The following is a 6,351-nucleotide window of genomic DNA, read 5'->3' on the forward strand; positions in this document are numbered from 1 at the left end:
TTTCTTGTTTCAAATAGAAATAGATAAAAAGAATAAAGTATGTTTTGAAAACTCTTATTCTCACAGCAAATTAGAAATTACAAATTTTGTTTTGCCTAACAAAGTGCAAAACAACTATATTATTTCTTACTAAACTACTCTGAATCAATATTTATATGTTTAATCATTTTTTTCATTTTACATGCATACATTAACAGTGCCTAATGCAGCCATTCAAATTATTACCAAGTGATTAACATGGGTGTTGATTCAGCAAAAAGTGGTAATCAAATAAAAATGTATCTGCACACTGGTCTGTTACTAATACTAACATATTTCAGCAGTTGTGCAATCACTTTAATACTAATTTAGCTATATTCACAAATTTCCATTAATTATTACTGTTCCAATCTTTTAAAGTAATCCATTTCTTCTGTGGTCCATAGCACATAAAACATATTTTATCCAAGATAATTTTGTGAAGAAGAATAATAATTTGCCTTTCAAAGAAGCAATTGCAGCTGACATTGCTTACTTTGGAGGTCAGAGATAAGTAAACATTTTTTTCTATTTTTTTACACCCAGTGTCAGCAGCAGTTTACCATACAGGATCAAACATTTATAACTCCAAACCAGCATTGGATGAATCCAGTTACAAGCTTTTGTTGTTAAACTGTTATCCACAATTGTCCTTATCTCTAAATATTCCCTTTACACTATAATCCATGACATAAAGTTGGCATCACCCAATAACTTTCAATTTTATTTGCTTTATGTTTTCAACTTTGCTGATGATGTGCCCTGAAATTCCAAATCCCTTCATAACCTCAAGGGTCTCAACACAGCACTCTGTGGAAACAAATACCTTTGTTGCTATTTGGGCTGTAATAAAAGGGATACAACAAAACAACTGAATACAAGATTTGGTGTCCTTTCTCCAGTTTCAAAGAACTGGTTTGGATGAGAATGCCTAAATTTATTAAAGCATCAGGAGAATATTAGCTCATAGCTGGCCCAATATCATATGCATCCAGGACATTGGCTAATGCAAAGCGTAAATATGCCTAGATAGCGAAGGACGTTTTGATGGCCATGTTTGGAATGAGGAAATTCCACTATTACCTTTACTGACGCACATTTGTAATAATAGCAGATCACAAAATCCTGCTAGGTCTATTAAAAGAGGACAAGGTAGTGTTGCCCATAGCTTCAGGCCAAATTCAGCAGCGGGTTTGAATATTAAGTGCCTATAACTTTAAGTTGGAACACCATCGGGGAGGCCAAGTAGCAAATGCCGATGCAGTGACCCGCCTCCTGCTGGCAGATACACCAACAGCAGTACTGCCACTGGAAGAGTCCTTAATGATTTTAAATTTTCTGACATGTTTCCAGTCACAGCTGACAGTTATCAGACTTTGGATGCAGAAAGATCTGGTCCTGGCAAAACTGAAACAGCTGGTGGAGATGGGGTAAACCAAAGGGCCGTCACAACCAGAATTGAAACCTTGTTGGACCCGGCGAGACCACAACACAGTAGCATATTATTATGGGGAGCAAGAGTGATTGTCCCGAGCAAAGATTACCACCAGATACTGTCTGTTCATCATCAGGGGCCTCCAGCGGTTTTCAAAGTGAAGATATTGGTGAGAAGTTATGCCTGGTGGCCAGAATTGGATGTAGACATAGCTGTGTAGGTAGGGCAGTGCCCAGAGTGCCAACAAAGACAAAAACTACTGCCTGCAGCTCCCCCACATTAATAGGAATGGCTGGGTAAAACCTGGACTCAGTTACACGTCAACTATAGACTTTAATGGTTCAAGAAGGCAGCTCACCAGTACCGTCTCAAGGGCAACTAGGAATGAGCAATAAATGATAATCAGCAACACCCCCACCCTGTGAATGAATGATAAAAAAAGACCTAAGTTAATGTTCTGGGGTCATGGGTTCAAGTCCCAACATGGCAGATGGTGAAATTTGAATTTAATAATACGACTTTGCTTAAAATCCCATCTGATTCACTAATATCCTTGAGGGAAGATAATCTGCTGTCCCTATCTGGTCTGCTCTACATGTGACTCAACTTTTATTTGCCCAGTGATATTAATTAGTAGCCATTCAGATCAAGGGCAACAAATGCCAGCCCTGCAGATGCTTCCCACATCTCATAACGATGAAACAGTATTCGGCCTTGTGCCAGGAAGCTGCCTCCAACCTATTGCTGGAGCCAAGGTGTCATACAGAAAATTGCAGTGAAGTGCAAAGATGGGCACAACTCTCTTGTTTAATTGACTTATTTCTTCCAGGTAGATAACCTTTGCTGGAAAGGTATGGGGGCATCTCCAGGAAAGGTGTGGGGGCATCTTGTGACACAGTGGTAATGTCCCTACCACTGGACCAAGAGGCCCAGGTTCAAGTCTCATCTGCTACAGAGGTGTGTAATAACGTCTCTGAACAGTTTGGTTATGAAAAATAGATCTCGGAAAGGCCTGCAAAGGAGAGAGCACATCATGAACCTGATTTGACCTACTGTATTTGCAATATCCATGCACGTGCCCAACACACCTTCAGTACAGAGGTTTTATGCATAATCTGACTCAGTGGAAAGGTTACAATCAAATGCAAGCTATTGCTAGCAAAACATTGTTCTAACCTTGCGGATTGGATCCTCACACATCAACTTTACATTTTAAGCTAGTGTATTGCAATACTCAGAACTAGCAAAGCAAAACACTGTTCCTATCAATGATAACGTAACTTCCATTAATGTGGTGAAACGTTTGATGGTTTTTACTGTTTAGAACTGCAAATAAGGCACCATTATCCTTAAACCAAGATACTAACAAGTTTAAAATGGAGAGGTTAAGAAAACAAGACAATTAGCTCATGCCAAATTTGAGCTTCCAGAGATTAGAGATTGCAGAAGTAAGTATGGAAAGAGCTAAGGAGTTATTTTATTTCAATATGAATCATGTATTTGTGACCAAAATCCTTTGTGATGTCACATTGTCACTGTGATGTCTTGAGTTAGATGGATTTTTTTCCTACCAAGGTGTCATAAATCAACATAATTGGCAGACATTCAAAAGGCTGACAGTGCCATTATTTTTGCTCGGAGCTCCCTGTATGTCAGATATATTTTAGACTTTATTAGGTTGAGAAAATTTACAATCAAGCTCATTTTTAACATATTATAATGGAAAATAATAACAATACAGAATGTATTTTCAATGAATGAACAAGACAAAGAATGAGTTTTTTTTTTGTTAATCATATATTTAGGACCCAGTTCTAAAATTGGAAAAAGCTCGCTGACTGTCATCTGATTATTTTGACTTATGCCAACGGTGACACACACTGCTATCTGTATTATTTCCCATCTCGTGTTCACTTATCCAGAAGATGCAGATTCAAGCTGGCAACTGTTGCCTAAGTGCTTGCTACTATCTGTGATATTTCCCAAGGAGCTAATCTTTATGTAAAACTCTAGACAGTGAGTGTTTGGTGTTTATTTGATTGAGGATGAGAGGTATTGCAACCCATCCTGTTGCTGTGTTCCTTAAGCATTCAGTTCTCAGCTGGAGATATTGGATATAATCATTGTCATATGCTTGATTGAGGGCTTTTGTGCAAAGGTAATGTCCCTACCTCTGAGCGGAGCAGCCTGGGTTCAAGTCCCACTTGCTCCAGAGGTGTGTGATAACATCGCTTTACAGTTTGATTGGGAAATATCTCGAATCTCCTGATTTGCCCATCGTTAAGCTAGGAACAGTGAGGTGAAGGATTACATTCCCAGCGTTGCTCCAACTGAGATTAACTAAGGAATGAATCTGAAATCTCCTGAATTTCCACATGGTACATTTATTAAGAATTATCTCTCCATTTACCATACTTAATATTAAACAGAGATCACCTTCATCAAGAAATCTTTTGAATTTATCTTTGATATTTCAGAATTAGAATGCATCAAACACCATCAGAATGATCTTGAAAAAGCCACAACATCTTGTCCTTGCCCTGTAATTTCATTACAGGAAAATACTTTATTACTCACCCAATGGAGTCAAATTTATTGCCAAGCAATGGAGTCCTTCATTATAGTTATACAAGTTTCACATTGAAATGCATTGTGAAGCAAATTGTTTACTAAGCACAGCTAATTTATGTTGCAGCATATTTAATGAGATGCATCTGAAGTGCTGATTTACATTCTGATTAGAATCAGACCTCAGGTCTAATAAACATGTATAAGAAGTTAGTTTCTATCAGGCCATACAGAAGTTGGCTAAAATTGACTTTGTATGTGGACCTGTGTATGCAACTGGAGAAATGAGAATATAAACTCCATTGACAGTTCCAGAGTTGGCAGATTTTGAATATGAGTGAATCTGGTGGCCAAAGTGGGAATAATTCTTTTCTCTTTTCTCCTCCTCATCTGTACAAGATAAAAGATATTTAATTCAGTGCTAAAATCACTATTTACATGCTTTGTTGGCAGCTTCTTCAGTGAAATTTGCTGAACTTGATGCTGAATACTTTTAATTTATTACAGGAAAAGTTTCACCTTCAAGCCAATAAATAATGCATAGAGTACAGACTTCAAAAAATCTAAGTGATGTGAAATATTTTCAGTGATACTTTGAGAACAACATATGTACTATTGAGATTTAATAAACCTATATTTACAAGACCCAACATTTCATACCTCATTTCTATTTTTATTGCAATTATTTTACTATTGCAATATATGGACACATAGAGTCAATGTGTATTATATATGTGGATTAGTGGTGCTGGAAGAGCACAGCAGTTCAGGCAGCATCCAAGGAGCAGCGAAATCGACGTTTCAGGCAAAAGCCCTTCATCAGGAATAATTTATTCCTTTCCTGCTGTGACCATAGATGGATGTCCTTGCAGGCTGACCCCACCAAGTTTCAATAGTTGTCTTATTTGGAGTTTGCTGCAGGCACAATATTTACATGGCCACAGTGGATTGAGACCCAAGGAACATAACCCAGTCAGAAAAGAACAAATACTTGCTGAAGAGAACCAACTGAAGTTCTTTCACCTTTGGAGATTATTTCCGACTCCCTGCTCAAGGTCAACAGGCACGCAGCAGCAGTCCCCACGGTATTAACCGTTCTTTTGAAATCACAGAATTGTTCACCAAAAAAAGGGAAAATAAATAATGGGGGTATTTGTAAACTTTTCATCCTTTTTTAAATTTCCTTCCCTTGTGTCTCTTACTGCTTTATTTTCTTGTGGTAGTTTATGATTCCAAGTGTAGTTGCACTTTTCTAGTCCTTCATGTTAGCTTTTTCCAAGTTATATGGGGCAACCACACATTGGTTGATCACATCAGCCATTATTGATTTGTTTTGGATTGGGGGTTTGGATGGTGTTGCAGCCAGATATCTAGCTGCCCCAACTCTCCCACTGGGCCACTCTAGTTGCAACTGTCCAGTGCCTTGCACAATTGCTGCTTAATATTCATCGTCACTCCTTTAACAGTTACTCATCATTAACGATTCATTAGTGATTCATTAGATAACATTAGGTCTGATTTTTTTCTCCTCCATCCTAAAGGATGTGTCATTTGCTTCTGAAAGTAGTATTGCATTTTAAAAAGGAATATTTGACAAATTAAAATATGTACAACTTTGGCAGTTGTGCTAAATTTAGCAAGATGATAATTAATAAAAACACTTCCGCAAAGACCTCTCTTTATTAATAATTCAGCAAATTAAAATGGAGGGGGATAGTTTGGATTATGATGGACGGGGAAGCCACCATCTATTTTACAAATTGAGTCACATAGATGGAATATCGTCCTTCTGTGCTGAGAGTCTTCAGACAGTGGCAGCAGACAGGGTGAGTGAGAAGAGTGATTCCCAACACTTGTACGTTTATCTTCTGACAAACTCTAGCTGCTGAAAGGAAGAACTTCCTTTCAGATGGATAACAACCACAATTAAAAAGAAGTTCAGGGATTCTCAAACAGCACAGAGTAAAAGCACTAATTTTGTGCTTTGCAATTAACTGGTTTCCGAGATACCTGATGAAAAAGTCTCAGACCTAAAAAGCTGACATTTTGGCAGTACTTCATGTTATATAAGACAATGTATGTAAAAGGGCTACCTGGATTACCGGGATTACACCTCTGCCCACCCTACCGCCTGCAAAAATGCCATCCCGTATTCCCAATTCCTCCGCCTCCGCCGTATCTGCTCCCAGGAGGACCAGTTCCACCACAAAACACACCAGATGGCCTCCTTCTTTAGAGATCGCAATTTCCCTTCCCACATGGTTAAAGATGCCCTCCAACGCATCTCGTCCACATCCCGCACCTCCGCCCTCAGACCCCACCCCTCCAAC

The sequence above is a fragment of the Chiloscyllium plagiosum genome, chromosome 16 (genome assembly GCF_004010195.1).
Source record: "Chiloscyllium plagiosum isolate BGI_BamShark_2017 chromosome 16, ASM401019v2, whole genome shotgun sequence".
NCBI lineage: Eukaryota > Metazoa > Chordata > Chondrichthyes > Orectolobiformes > Hemiscylliidae > Chiloscyllium > Chiloscyllium plagiosum.